Source organism: Cebus imitator, unplaced genomic scaffold (assembly GCF_001604975.1).
Source record: "Cebus imitator isolate Cc_AM_T3 unplaced genomic scaffold, Cebus_imitator-1.0 Scaffold535, whole genome shotgun sequence".
Lineage (NCBI taxonomy): Eukaryota > Metazoa > Chordata > Mammalia > Primates > Cebidae > Cebus > Cebus imitator.
The window spans coordinates 1,308,150-1,323,998 of NW_016107850.1; positions in this window are offsets into that span (position 1 = coordinate 1,308,150).

Consider the following 15,849-nt stretch of genomic DNA (forward strand, 5'->3'; position numbering starts at 1 on the left):
TACCTGAGGTCGGGAGTGTGAAATCCCGTGTCTACTAAAAATACAAAATTAGCCGGGCACGGTGGTGCATGCCTATAATCCCAGCTGCTCGAGAGACTGAGGCAGGAGAATCGCTTGAACCCAGAAGTTGGAGGTTGCGGTGAGTCGATAAACATCACAAAATGGTTTTATCTATAACCATCCCCAAAAAGTCAGTCTGTCCACCTGCATGATCTCCTAGAGCACTTCGTCCACATCTACGTATGGGGTGGGGAGACAAAAGCGGCATGTCTGGAGTAGCTGGCTGACAAGCTGCTGTCCAAGCCAGTTCATCTCCTGTCCAATCAGTTATTTTCATAATTCAGTCTTCGTGATCATTGGCTACTCTTGCAACGATTAGCTCTTATAGGAGCCTCATGAGGTTACTATTGGCATCCCAGTAGTCCAGGCTATTAGAGACAGTGGCCAACTATAAGATAGGGATGACTACTTGGCTCCTCAGCAAGGTTGTGGGCCTATACTGAGTTTACCTGGTGGATAGCCTGAACAGGTCATCTGCAGTGTCAGAGTGATTCTGGAGACCATTTTGCTGTTGTAGGAGCTGAAAGGTGGGGATGCATAGTGCCTGGAGCATGTCTAGTGGTCCCTTCTGACAGGCTTCTTCCATGCCATACTCATCCATGAGGATAATGCCAAGGTATAGGAAACAGGAATGATGATGTATGTGGCACACATTCACACAAATTCACCATCTGTGTGAATGTATGCCACGTACATCATTCTAGTGGTTGCAGCAGCAAGGCAGATCCTTTGCCTACAGAGTAAACAGCAAAGTGCAGGCACCTGCAACAATACTTTGCAATCTGATTTTGAGCCCTGTGCTTATTTAGAGTCTTGCATAAGACAGGCCATACTTCCTGTATGACTTTTCGGCACCGTTGAGTCTGTTTTCCACAATAGAATTGGTATGTCTAAATATCACTGCAAGTCGATCTAAGAGGACAGTGTCAATGATTAGAGAAATCCTTAAAGTGTTTGCCAATAGATACAACCGTGGGAGCCCGTCACCATGACACACAACTTATACACTTCCACAAGCAAACCACTAGTGCCAAGGAATGTACCCAAGTTTGCTGGGCTGCAGCAGGTTGTTTCCATAGCCCACAATTCTGCACTGTGTCTGTCACCCAGGTTTGTCATTTCTAATTGAAAGACTGGAAGAAAACAAAAACCAAACTGTGCCCCACAATCAGAAACCTCTGTCGTGGCAGAGGGGCCTTCACCACCACCAGGGTGAGACTCCACCCTTCTGAAGGCCACCCTGAGTTGTTCCTGTTTGGGGGTGTGAGGAAAATTCAGGGAAGTTTAAAAAAAAGATGGCTGTGACCTGCCCAACGTGGTGGGAGGGGAGGTGGTTTCCTGGAAAACTTATTTCTAAAAGGAAAAATAATTTTAAGAAGATAAAAAAGGAAAACTCAACTGAAAAAACACCTTGTAAAATCAAATTCCAAATTAATGCCCAAACTTTCTCTTCTGCTTTTGAAAACTCCAATTGTTAGAATTTTTCCTTCAAATTACCAACTATCAAACTATATATCATTTGTGTTTGCTCATGGCTCTCTTCATCTTCAAAGTTAGGTTGTTTGGAAATAAATCTTAGATGCAGAGCTGTAACTTAGGCCGAGTTATCAAAAAGTTGCTTAAGTCTGTAATCTCAGCGCTTTGGGAGGCCAGGGCTGACGGATCGCCTGAGCATAGTGTTGCTAGACCAGTCTGGGCAACATGGTGAAACACTGTCTCTACTAAAAATACAAAAAACTAGCCAGGTGTGGGGTGTGGTGTCGGGCACCTATGGTCCCAGCTACTTGGAAAGCTGAGGTGGCAGGATCACTTGAACTTGGGAGGTCGAGGCTGCAGGGAGCCATGATTGCACCAACGCACTCCAACATGGACAACAGAGTGAGACCTTGTTTCAAAACAAAAACAAAATATGTCGCTTAAGGCCATTAAAGTACAGAGCGCTAAAAATGGTTTTTAAAAATATGTATAATCACACGAGAGAATGAAATTGGACACTTACCCTATACCATATAAAAATTAATTCAAAATGGATCACTGACATAAACATAGGAGTTAAAACTATAAAATTCTTAAAGAAGACATAGATGAAGAGCTTCCTGACATTGTATTTGACAATGATTTCTTGGACCGGCAGCAGAAGGAAAAAATAGAGAAATTGAATTATATCAAATTAAAAACTTTTGTGCATGAACGACACTATCAAAAGAGCAAAACGTCAACCCACACACTTGGGGAGAGTATTCACAAATCATATATCTGAGAAGAGATTAATATCCAGAATGAATATTAAGAACTCCTATACCTCAAAAACAGAAACAATAACAACCGGATTTAAAAATGGGCAAGGGACTTGAATAGTCATTTCTCCAAAGCAAATATACAAATAGTAAATAAATACGTGAAAAGATTTTCAACACCATTAATCACTAAGCAAATGCAAATCAAAACCATAATGAGATACCACTTCACACCCACTAGCATGGCTCTTTTATGTAGAGATATATTTTATATATAAAATTTTTATACATATATATATGTATACATATATATATATATATAGTCCATCCTAGTGTGTGTGTGAAGTGGTATCCCATTATGGCTTCGATATGTATGTATATGTGTGTACATTAAAAAATATAAAACATATATATAACATATATATGTTTTTAAAAACAGAAAATAAGTGAAGACTGCAAGGATGTGGAGAAATTTAAACTCTTGTGCAGTGCTCTTGGAAATGTAAAATGATGCAGCCACTATGGAAAATGGTGTGACCATTCCTCAAAAAATTAAAAATAGAAATAATATATGATCCAGCAATTCCACTTCTGGGTATATACCCAAAACAATTGAAAGCAAGGACTCAAACAGATATTTGTACAGCCGTGTACAAATCTTTCTTCACAACAGCCAAGAGGTAGAAGACACATGTCCATTAGCGAATGAATGTATAAACAAAATGTGGTGTTTACATACAGAGGAGTATTATTCAGCTATAAAAACAAAGGAAATTCCGATACATGTTACAACATGGATGAACATTGAAGACATTATGCTAAGTGAGATAAGACAATCACAAAAGACAAACATTGTATGAATCCACATATTTGATGAACCTAAAGTAGTTAAATTCATAGAGACAGAAGTAGAATGGTGTTTGTGAGGAAGGAGGTGTTATTATTTAATGAGCGCAGAGTTTCGATTTTGTAAGATGAAAAGATTCTGGAGATGGGTGGAGGTAGTGGATGCACAATTATGCGAATGTACTTCATGTCTCCGAACTGTACACTTAAAACTGGTTAAAATGGGAAATTTTATCTATATTTTACCACAATTTAAAATATAAACTGATTCACACACTGGAACTATGTTCAATCAATATTGGCCCACCAATTGTCACAAATGGACCATATTAGTGCAAAATGTAAATAATAGGGAAAACTGACAAGAAAGTAAGGAGACATAGGGAACTGTGTACTTTCTGCTTTTTTTTTCCTACTGTAAACTTAAAACTGCTTTAGAAATCACCTATTTTTTTTAAAAGTAAATGTACGTACTAAGCTTATTGCCTAAAGAAGCATTACCTTTCCCTCAATCAGGATTCTCTATTTGCACTAGCACAGTGGTGAGCTTGTCCCCAGCCCTAAGCCAGACTTCGTGGCAGCCAGTAATGACGAAAAAGCCAGACACCCTATGTCAAGGGCAGAAAGGCTAATGTTTTAGGGCTTCCTTGATTCCTCTTTTTTCCTCCTCTGCTTCTTTTTTCTCATGGTACCTTTTTCTGTAGAGTTATGATTGAATTTGTTGCTGCCTGCCTCAGATGTCACAGTTGTTTGTTATGGCTCTGATATTTAATTAGGATCTGACCAATTCTGATAACAAAAAATTATTGTGTACCTTTTAAATTATTTTTCTGGAGTATACCCCCTCTCTGGCTTGTATAAAAGGTAGTATATTTTTTTATTTATTTTAAGTATGTCTTTCTATTTCAGCCATCATTTATTGAGAATGTGCCTTGTACCAGATAATTTTCAAAGTTCTAAGAATACAATTAAAAAAGAACAGAAAACCAAACACCACATGTTATCACTCATAAGTGGAAGTTGAACGATGAGAATACATGGACACATGGAGGGGAACATCACACACCAGTGCCTGTTGTGGGGTGAGGGTCTAGGGGAGGGAGAGATAGCATTAGGAGAACTACCTAATGTAGATGATGGGTTGATGGGTGCAGCAAACATGGCACGTTTATACCTATGTAAAAACCTGCATATTCTGCACATGTAACCCAGACCTTAAAGTATAATTTTTAGAAAAAAATTGTTTTTTTACCTCAGTTAATACTACACTCTAGTAAAGGAGACAGACATTAAAAAAATAAGCTCACAAATAAAGATGTAAATATATTCTAGGAGGAAATGAAACAGGTGCAATGACTCACTTTAGATTAGATGGTCAGAAAATCCCTATTTGTGGGAAGTAACTTTCAAGATGAAGCCAGAAAGATGATGGGGAGCCAGGCAGGTGAAGTGTGGGGAGAGAGTATTTAGGCAGAAAGAAGAGTATGAGCAAATTTTCTGAGATGGGAATGTGCTACGTGAATTTGGGCAAAAAAAACAAAAGGCCAGTGTGACTGGAGTGTAGTGAGGGAAAGAGGTGCACAGATGAGTTCCTAGAGGTGGACAACTGTCAAGTCATAGAAGATCTTATATGCCCTGGTAAGTGTTTTCATGTTTAGAGTAATAAGATTATATGAGTGTCAAAGTTGTTCTATGTACTTTACTTGGTTTTTAATTTTACAAATATACATATATATTTTATTGCACTTTAGGGTCTAGGGTACATGTGAAGAACATGCAGGATTGTTGCATAGGTACATACATGGCAATGTGGTTTGCTGCCTCCATCTCCATCACCTATATCTGGCATTTCTCCCCATGTTATTCTTCCCCAGCTCCCCACCCCCTACTGTCCCTCCCCTACTCCCCGCTGATAGACCTCAGTTTGTGATGCTCCCCTCCCTGTGTCCATGTGTTTTCAATATTCAACATGTGCCTATGAATGAGAACACGTGGTGTTTTATTTTCTGCTCTTGTGTCAGTTTGCTGAGAATGATGGTTTCCAGGTTCATCCATGTCCCTACAAAGGACACAAACTCATCGTTTTTTTACAGCTGCATAGTATTTCATGGTGTATATGTGCCACATTTTCCCTGTCCAGTTTATCATGGATGGGCATTTGGGTTGGTTCCAAGTCTTTGCTATTGTAAACAAAGCTGCAATTAACATACCTGTGCATGTGTCTTTATAATGGAATGATTTATAATCCTTTTGGATATATACCCAGTAATGGGATTGCTGGGTCAAATGGAATTTCTATTTCTAGGTCCTTGAGGAGTTGCCACACGGTCTTCCACAATGGTTGAACTAATTTACACTCCCACCAACAGTGTAAAAGTGTTCCTATTTATCCACATCTTCTCCAGCATCTGTTGTCTTCAGATTTTTTAATGATTGTCATTCAAACTGGCATGAGATGGTATTTCAAAGTAGTTTTGATTTGCATTTCTCTAATGACCAGTGATGATGAGCATTTTTTCATATGTTTGTTGGCCTCATATATGTCTTCTTTTGAAAAGTGTGTGATTCTTAATCCTGAGTTCAAATTTGATGGCACTGTGGTCTGAAAGTCTGTTTGTTATGATTTCCATTCTTTTGAATTTGCTGAGGAGTGATTTACTTCCAATTATGTGGTCAATTCTAGAGTAGGCGTGATGTGGTACTGAGAAGAATGTATATTCTGTGGATTTGAGGTGGAGAGTTCTGTAGATGTCTATTAGGTTTTTTTGGTCCAGATCTGAGTTCAAGTCCCAGATATCCTTGTTAATTTTTCTCTCTCGTTGATCTTTCTAATATTGACAGTGGAGTGTCAAAATCTCCCACTATTATTGTGTGTTAGTCTAAGTCTCTTTGTAGGTCGTTAAGAATTTGCTTTATGTATCTTGGTACTCCTGTATTCAGTGCATATATATTTAGGATTGTTAGCTCTTCTTGTTGCATCGATCCTTTTACCATTATGTAATGCCCTTCTTTGTCTCTTTTGATCTTTGTTGGTTTAAAGTCTACTTTATTGGAGACTAGGATTGCTACTCCGGCTTTTTTTGCTGTCCATTTGCTTGGTAAATCTTCCCCCATCGTTTATTTTGAGCCTTTGTGTATCCTTGCATGTGAGATAGGTTTCCTGGATACAGCACACTGATGGGTTTTGACCTTTTATCCAATTTGCCAGTCTGTGTCTTTTGATTGGGGCATTTAGCCCATTTACATTTAAGGTTAATATTGTTATGTGTGAATTTGATCCTGCCATTTTGATGCTAGCTGGTTGTTTGCCCATTAGTTGATTCAGTTTCTTCATTGTGTCGATGCTCTTTACCATTTGGTATGTTTTTGGAGTGGCTGGTACTGGTTGTTCCTTTCTTTGTTGAGTGCTTCTTTCAGGAGCTCTTGAAAGGCAGGCCTGGTGGTGACCAAATCTCTCAACAATTGCTTGTTTGTAAAGGATTTTATTTCTTCTTCACTTATGAAGCTTAGTTTGGCTGGATATGAAATTCTAGGTTGAATGTTCTTTTCTTTAAGGATATTGAATATTGGCCCCCACTCTCTTCTGGCTTGTAGGGTTTCTGCCGAGAGATCCGCTGTGAGTCTGATGGGCTTCCCTTTGTGGTTAACCCGACCTTTCTCTCTGGCTGCCCTTAGCATTTTCTCCTTCATTTCAACCCTGGTGAATCTGATGATTATGTGCCTTGGGGTTGCTCTTCTTGAGGAATATCTTTGTGCTGTTCTCTGTATTTCCTGGACTTGAATATTGGTCTGCTTTGCTAGGTTGGTGAAGTTCTCCTGGATATTATCCTGAAGAGTGTTTTTCAGCTTGGATTGATTCTCTCCGTCACATTCCGGTACACCAATCAAACTTAGATTAGGTCTTTTCACGTAATCCCATCTTTCTTGGAGGTTTTGTTCTTTTCTTTTCACTCTTTTTTCTCTAACTTTGCCTTCTCATTTTATTTCATTGAGTTGATCTTTGATTCGGCTATTGAAACTCGTACATGCTTTGCCAAGTTCTCGTGTTGTGTTTTTCAGCTCCATCAATTCATTTATATCCTTCTCTAAGTGTTTATTCTGTTAGTGTTTCATCTAACCTTTTTTCAATGTTCTTAGATTCTTTGCATTGGGCTAGAACATGTTCTTTTAGCTCAGAGAAGTTTATTATTACCCACCTTCTGATGCCTGTTTCTGTCAATTCATCAGCCTCATTCTCCATGCAGCTTTGTTCCCTTGCTGGTGAGGAGTTGTGATCCCTTGGAGGAGGAGAGGCATTCTGGTTTTGGGTGTTTTCATCCTTTTTGCCCTGGTTTCTTCCAATCTTTGTGGATTTATCTACCTGTGGTCTTTGTAGTTGGTGACTTTCAGATGGGGTCTCTGAGTGTATGTCCTTTTTGTTGATGATGAAGTCATTTATTTCTGGTTTTTAGTATTCCTTCTTAAAGTCAGGACTCTCTGCTATAGGACTGCTGGAGGTCCACTCCAGACCCTGCTTGCCTGAGGATCACCTGTGGTGGCTGCAGAGTAGTAAGGGTTTCTGCCAGTTTATTCTTCTGTTATCTTCACCCCAGAAGAATACCCACCAGATGTCAGCCTGAGCTCTCCTTTAGGAGGTGTCTCCTTGGATATACGGGGGTCAGGGAGCTGCTTGAGGAGACAGTCTGACCCTTATAGGATCTCAAGTGCTGAACTGTGAGCTACGTTTTTTCGTTCAGAGCTGCTGGGCAGATATGTTTATGTCTGCTGCAGCAGAACTCATAACAACCTTTAACCCCAAGTGTTCTGTCCTGGGAAGGTGGGGCTTTTTTTGTAAGTTCCTGACATGCCACTACCTTTTTTCAGAGATGCCTTTCCCAGCTAGGATGTAGCCTAGTCACAGTCTGTCAGCAGAGGCATTGCTGAGCTGCCGTGGGCTCTGCTCAGCTGCTGTGTGAACTTCCTTGCAGTTTGTTTATGGAGGTATAGTTAGAACTGCCTCGGTAATGGTGGTCTACCTCTGTAATGGCAGACTACCTTAGTACTGGAGGACTTTCTCGGTAATGGTGGACTGCCTCGGTAATGGCGGACTGCCTTGGTAGTGGTGGCCTGCCTCTGTAATGGCAGATGTCCTTCCCCCCACAGAGCTTGACTATCCCAGGTCCAGCTGCACTTGCTGTGAAACTCTCAATCTAGAGTATTTCAGATTGCTGGTCTTTCCGAGCCAAATTACCTGGCTCCTTGTTTCAGCCTCCTTTTTTTCAGTTGAATGGGTGGCTCTGTCTCCCAGGCATTCCAGGCGCCACTTGAAACGGATGCCCAGATTTGTGTAGTGACCCACTGCACCAGCTGAAACAGCCATGCTGGAAACTCTTGGCTCTTTTCAGCCCAGAAGTCTCCTGGTCTGTGGGCAGTAATAACTCATTTGGAAATGCAGTGATCACTCACCCTCTGCGTTGTTCTCGCTGGGAACTGCACTCCAGAGCTGTTCCTATTTGGCCATCTTGGATCCGCCCTACAATAGCTGTATCTTACAAAAACTTATTTCCAGAACATATGAAGAATTACTAAAATTTAATAATAAATGTACAAACAACCACATTGTTTAAAGTTGTCTTTTTAATAGAATTATTTATTTATAGTACATTTCTAGTTGTAGAATTGTTCAATCAATGACCATATATAATTTTTATGCATATGGCCAAACTGTTTCACAGCAAGTGCATACCAATTTATACTGGAATCAGCAGCATATCAGATCACCTACTTCCTCATCCTTCCACCCATATAATGGTGAAAGGCAATTATTCAGTCTGTTTTAATTTGTATTTGAGAAACAATGAATCAAGCAAGTTTATACCATTTTATGGTCATCTGTATTTTTTTCTTTTTCTTTTTTTCAAGTTGTCTGTAAATGGTTTTTGGACATTTTTTTATTAATTTTTCTTTCTTGTATTTATAATAATAATATAATAGTGTTTTGCATGTACAATACGTAGCAGCCTTGTGCTATGCAAATATTTCCCCATTAGTCATTTGCATTTGAGTCTTGCTGATTTTCTTTTCTCGACATACATCACAAAGCTGCTTAGCATGTTCATATACTGTAATCTGTCTGTCATTTATTTCATTGCTTTTGCTTTTAAAGCTATACTTAGAAAGTCCATGCCCTCTTCTTTATATATAAATATTCACCAATATTTTCTGGTTCTTTACAGTTTTTATTGTTAAATCTTCATCTTTTTATTCTACCTGTAAGTTGTCTGAATATATGATATTATGAAGGGTTTTACTTTTTGCTTTATATTTAATTAGTTTTTCCAGCACCACATACTAAATGATCCTCCCTTTCCCCACTGATTTTAGGCTACTTTTAGCATATATTACAAACTTACATGTAATCGAGTCTGTTTGGAGCCTCTCTACTCCATTCCAGAAGTTTGTTCTTGCAACAATATTGTTTTAAGTATTTTCTTCCCTTTTATGGTATGTTTTGAAAGCCTGCCACTAATTTGTATTATTCTTAAAAATATTTCCTGGCCAGGCATGGTGGCTCACGCCTGTTATCCCAGTTCCTTGTGAGGGCAAGGTGGGTGAATCACCAGGTCAAGAGATCAAGACCATCCTGGCCAGAACGGTGAAACCCCATCTCTACTAAAAATACAAAAATTAGCTGGGTGTGGTAGCACTAACCTGTCTGTAGTCCCAGCTGCTTGGGAGACTGAGGCAGGAGAATCGCTTGAACCTGGAAGGCGGAGGTTGCAGTGAGCTAAGATTGTGCCACTGCACTCCAGCCTAGGTGACAGAGCGAGACTTTGTCTCAAAAAAAAAAAAAAAATATATATATATATATTTCCTGACTCTTGTCATTTTTAGTTTCAAATATACTTATTTCAAATTTGTAATCTTGTTGGGCCTCTGTCATGAGTCTAGCACATTACAGGTTAATATCTTGAAACTGTCCTCTGTGTGTGTATGTTTGTGTGTTTAAAGTGAAGGAGATTATTTTTATTTGTCACATTTTATAACCTTTATTTTTGATATATGGGAAAGCTTTTTATGTTTCATATTTAATTTATGCATAGTACTTCAATAAATTAATGGCTCTTTTTTTATGTCTGTTTTCCTGGTATGCAGTCATATTATCTGCAACTAATGATAATTGATAGCTATACCTCTTATTTATTTATTTAACCTTATTATGTTGGCAAGAATCTCTAGCATATTATATATTAATATCCAATAATAAAACTGTCAGTGTATTGCATTATCTTTTCTTTTCTCTTGACTTAATGGGAGTGATTGTAGTTCTTCTTATGTAAGTTATTGTTTATTTTATGTTTAGAATATATATTTTTTTATGTCAAGACAGATTCCTTCTAATCTGTGAAAAACTTCACTGCTTTTAACTAAGAATTGATTTGCAATTTTACCAAATAGGTTTTCAGTGTCACTCAACATTATTGCTTGTTTTTTCTGTGATAATGTTTAAATTAAACATAGTAAATTAGACTTCCCTGTATTTTACTGTTCATGCTATTCTTTTTAAAAATGTCTTTAAGTTTTTTAGTCTATTAAATTGGTAACAAATTTTGAGGACTACAAATGGATAACCTTGACGTTGAAACATATTTTGAAGCAACAGATTATAAATATAATTGCCATTATCTTTTATGGAAATGCATAATCTGAACGATTGTTGGGTGAGGTTTTGACCTATAAAAGGCAAGAGGAAATCTTTACTATATTGCCCTTCTTATCTGTCCCTGTCTATTTTTTTTTTTTTTAACTCTGTCAGGAAGTGCTCTGTTAAAGTATTTTCACTTATGTATATGCTGTTTTGTAAGTGCTCTTGGGGATGCATATGCAAATTCTTATGCCTGTCGATGCTCACATATATGCATGCTATGTAAACTATTTTTTGTCACTTAGAACATAAACATTTCTCTCCTCCTTTAGCTTATTATCAGTATTGTTGTCCAACTGATTCCAGGCCCCACTAGAACATTTTGGGGTTTCCTAGGTTACATGTCTCCATTTATCCTGTTGAATGGCTGTTTGTATTTCTTCTTCCAAGTCCTGGTAAACAAGAGAATCCAAAAACAACAGAAGTTACTATAATGAGCACAATGAAAGTTTCTGTGGGAACACAGGACTCTGTCCCTCACCATCAACTCAATTTCTTTTCAACTCTGTTCCACTCTGATCCGTCAATCAGATTTCCACTTTTTAGCTTATTTATTCTTTTGTGATAAATTAATTGAAACAAAATAATTAAATGATTCAGTTAGTTCTTAAAGTTTCCAGTAAATACCATGATTATCTAGGCTTTTAGTTTGTTCAAACAGCAAGTTTCTTTTTAAGCATTCTTAAGATAAGTTTCCATTTAAAATTGGTTACCTTTATAAGGAAAACGAATAAATATCCTGACATGTAGCATATTGCTTCACCACACACTTGCTTTTCTCCCCCTAGATTTTATTCCAAATATTCACCTTAATGATATTGTATAAGGCCTACTTACACAGTAAATGATTATATTATCAGTGTGGCAAACTGTTACAAAGGAAGAAATGTCAATGTGGTATCTTTCTTTATAATCATCTATGCATTTTCTTAATTCAAAATGGTGTTGTCTGTTAAGATCCCTGTAAGAGCTTCTATTATAAAGTATTAGTCAGAAAATATAACTTAGAGATATATCCAAGAAGTATTAATATACATCAATTTCACATTTGCAAAGCAAAATAAAGAAAACCGTTTCTAATGGCAAATTTTAACATGAGGCAAAATAATACACTAAATATATATCTTTTGTGAGATTCTAAGTCTGCCTACAGCAAATGCTATAATATATAATACAACGAGGTAATTACTCAGATTTAAAATAAACATTAGGCCTATTTTTCCCCTTGCCATCTTTCTACATTGTGCATTTAGAACTTCAAGTACAACAGAAATAATAAGTCACTGTGTGTGAACAGCAATTAATGTTCCTTGTTTCTCATGTTTTCCAAGATTGTCAGGTGGTGCTGGACTAAATTGAATCAGTAATATTTTTGATACCTTCTTATCATATACTTCATTTTGTCAATAAAGTCGGCTTAATATAACACTTGATGGTAATGTCCATCAAATTTAAAAAACAAATTCTTGTAAGACGGCTTTGTTTAAATTTGACTTCAGTTTGAAAAAATTCAGAACTACCTGGAAGTAGATCTATAAAGTACTTTTATCAGTAGACGGAAAATTGTTTTGTTGGTGCTGTAATGGTACAATGTAAGAAAACTACAGTTTAAGTTCAAACGGACTTTTCTACAGCTTATTTGCCCTAACAGCAAATTCAGATTACTTCTGAATTTAATTACTTAGTATCAAAGAATGATCACAGGAATTAATTCTGTAATGTCAATATGAATTACTTTTTCTTTTGAAGAGTTAGCTGGAATCCTAAATGTAAGCCATATGTAATAGCATTTCCATGGGTTTTCCAAAGAATGGACATAGACAGAACAATATGACTATAAATAAGCAAAATATCTCTCATGTAGTATACTTAATGATTCTTTATTCCTTTACACATAAAGTTTTCTATTTAGTGTTTCTCAAATTGTATTTTGCAATTCACTTGCACTAGCATCATTTAAGGTATCAATTAAAGTGAAGATTCCTGGGTCCTACATCAGATGGACTAAATCAGGATCTCAAGTTGTGGGAATGTACATTTTTTTTTTTCCTAATCTCAGGATGATTCTGAGACTCAGCTAAGTTTGCGAACCATTGTCTTAAAGAGTTTTGACAGTATCCTCTATGCATTCTTCTTGAGGAAACTCAACCACACTCATTCATATGTGATGGCTCCAAAAGCTGCATCTGTAGCAAAAATCCAGACCTGCATATAGACCTGCTTATCTCATGTAACTACGACCTAATGTTACAAAGTGATCTCTTTATTTTTCCGCCTTACCCACAACACACACAAACACACACACATACACACGCCCCTTCCCACTTTACCTGTGTTCCTTCTTTTGAAGCCTAATGCCACCCAAGCACTACAGCATTATGTCAACCACATTCACTTAATTAAGCCCTGTGAATTTTACATTTTATATGTTTGTAATTCATCTACCTTCCTCTTCATTCTTATTGCTCCTGTCTTATTAATGGCCACTATTATCTCTTGTTAGACAACATTAACATCTTCCTTACTGCTTTTCCTACTTCCCCTTGGCCCCCTCCAAACTTTTCTCCATGCAACAGCAGTGAGAGTAATCATTCTAAAACACAAATATTATCCCTGCTTAAACTCCTCCCCATTGGTCCCCTGTAAACAATAAGATAATGTCCACATTTATTAAACTCTCATACTACCCTTTATGGTAATGATTACTCTATCTCTCTAATCATTTTTCCTACCACTCTTCCTTCTCCACGTAGGCACAGTTTAGTCCCACTTTTAGAGAACTAATAATTTTCAGTTTAAGGAAGAAGCTGTACCTTCCCTTTCCTCCGTAGACTGTATCGAGCCATCGTGAAAATTTTCATTGACTTATTTGTCTCTTCCTCTTAATTTAATTTGTTCATCTCTATATCCTTAGCACCAAGCACAGTTCCCAGTACATAGTATAAGTTCAAAGGTTTTTGCTGAGTGAATAGGTAAATAATGAGTAACATAGTATTTATTTGTATCTATTAGTAATATGCAGTATAGTATAGTGCTGCAACACACCCATTCTGGAAATAGAATTTTTAGGTTACAGTCTGGCTTTGCGGCTTGTTTTCTGACCTCAAACAATTTACTTAAGCATGTCTGTGGTTTAGGTCCTTAATCTTTAAAATGACTATAATAATGGAATCTACCTCCTAAGATTCTTGCGAAGATTACATAAGAAAATAAATTGTTAGATAAATAACCGGCACACAGCAAGCAGTCCATAAACGCTAGCTATTATTTTTACTTCTTTCATGCTTCAAGAGTTAGTCCTTACTTCTGGGAGATCTCATCATTTTATTCATTTCAAAAATTTATGTTTCTCCTCTCAGCCATCAGCTTGGAAGAGTCACATTTGTTTTAGTCTAACTGTAATGGATGTCCCTCCAGACCCTCTGTCATTTTAAAGGTTCTTTCCTGGAACTTCTCTAACTCTGACATTGGTAGGTATGTTGATCAGAATTTTAAACTATATTCTTGAAGAGTTTATAGACTCAAAAGGAAAATACATTTTGTTTCTACAAAATTTCCTCAAAATAGTAAACATTTTTCTTGCCTTGGTAACTACATCAACACTTTGAGGCAGTATCTTCAGGAAACAGTTTACCAGAACTTCAAGATCATAATAATTTCCTGGAGGCAGAATTGATAGCTCTAATCCCACAGCTCAAATCCTGTGTTTGAATAAGAGTTCTGCTGACAACAGAAGGAATTTTTGTTACTTATTGTAAAGAAAATTAATAAATGGTTCAGCCTTGGGGCAGACTTATACCAATATAATATTATTTCTCACTTGGTTGATTCTTAAAAAGATTTGTTAAGGGCACCAAATAAGCTTTATAAGATAAGGGAAATGGGACTTTTATATAAATTTGTATGTATTAGATTTTATATGATTAATAGGTTTTGAATTCTTATTTTGTTTTGGCTGTTTTAGACTGTAGATTATCATCTCAGAGAGTTCAAAAAGAATAATTTTTTTAGTAAATACTGTACCTTGTTTACAGTTATATAATAACAGTTTGAATAAAAAGTTTGAAGGAACAGTTTAACTTTGTCCAAAACAAATTAAAGAATGAGAAATTTATAGATGGAAAATTTGTCAGAAGTGATCTATCCCAATACACAAATATATAAAAAATGGACACCAGAAAAGATCTGTGACTTAACTGATTTCACACAGCTGGGCAAATGTCAAGATAGAACTGCTGAAGTTTATGGGAGGTCATTGTTTTGGACTGGGCTCCTGCGCTAGGTCCAAGCAAACGGGACCAAACCAGAATGGGGTCACCTGTGCTGAGTGCCATGTAACCAAACTAAACTTTGAAATGGGCCCGTTAAAAAAAAAGAGAGAAAAAGCCAGGTGATTCTAGTTAACCTGAGTCAGCATGAAAAGAAAGACCCCTATTTTTAACTCCATAAGGAAAGTAACTTAGAAACGATCAATCCACTTTTTATTCTTTTTTTGCTTTTTTCAGCTGATTCTTCTTATAAAACCAACCTCCTCTGCGCAGCCTCTCAGAATATACATTTCATTTTATAGACTGAGGTGTTGCCTTATTCTAGAATCACAAGTAAAAGCCAATTAAATATTTAAACTAAATTTGTTGAAATTTTATCTGTTGACAGAACTTATTTGTGCTCACATTTAGTTTATTGTTTTAATTTTTGTGGGTACATAGTAGGTATGCATATTTATGGGGTACATGAAATGTTTTGATACAGGCATGCAATGCACAATAATTATATCATGGAGAATGGGGTATCCATCCCCTCAAGCAATTATCCTTTGTGTTACTGACAATCCAATTATACTCTTTTAGTTATTTTTAAATGTACAATTGTTATTATTGATTATAGCCACCCTGTTGTTCTATCGAATACTAGGTCTTATTTATTTCTAATTACTTTTTGTACTCATTAACCATCCCCATCTCCCCTCCACTTTCCCACTACCCTTCCCAGCCTCTGAATTTATTGAATTTTATTAAATAA